Raw genomic sequence first — 799 nt, 5'->3', positions numbered from 1 at the left:
AGTCTGTTGTTCCCTGTCCAGTTCTAACTGTTGCTTCCTCACCTGCATACAGATTTCTCAAGAGGCAGATCAGGTGGTCTGGTATTCCCATCTCTTTCAGAATTTTCCACAGTTTATTGTGATCCATACAGTCAAAGGCTTTGGCATAGTCAATAAAGCAGAAATAGATGTTTTTCTGGAACTCTCTTGCTTTTTCCATGATCCAGCGGATGTTGGCAATTTGATCTCTGGTTCCTCTGCCTTTTCTAAAACCAGCTTGAACATCAGGAAGTTCATGGTTCACATATTGCTGAAGCCTGGCTTGGAGAATTTTGAGCATTACTTTACTAGCGTGTGAGATGAGTGCAATTGTGCGGTAGTTTGAGCATTCTTTGGCATTGCCTTTCTTTGGGATCAGATGGAGATAAATGTCATGGGAAAAAGGAGATACGAAAAGGATATAGAGAGGTCCAGTGTTGGGGTGAGAATGGTGTCAATTTTGAGTAGAATGGCTAATGGGGAGATGATCTTCAACCAGAGACCTGCTGGAAGTAGGGGAGTAAGCGAGGAGGGTGCTCCAGAGGAGGAAATGACAAGTGGAAGGTCGTGCCAGGAGAGGTGTGAATGACAGAGTCTAACAGGTGAAGAGAGCAGATGTGTGATGGTGGGGGGATGGGCTGCATATCCTATAGCTATTTAAGGATTTGGCTTTTACTCAGAGAGTGATCAGAAGCCATTAACAGGGTTTGAGGAGAGAAGTGATGTTATCTGACTTAAATTTTGAAAGGATTGTTTTGGCTGCAAGGCTTCAAATAGGCTG

This window comes from Bison bison, unplaced genomic scaffold, assembly GCF_000754665.1.
Source record: "Bison bison bison isolate TAMUID 2011002044 unplaced genomic scaffold, Bison_UMD1.0 scf7180017864519, whole genome shotgun sequence".
NCBI classification, from domain to species: Eukaryota; Metazoa; Chordata; class Mammalia; order Artiodactyla; family Bovidae; genus Bison; species Bison bison.
This window is presented reverse-complemented; position numbering follows the sequence as displayed.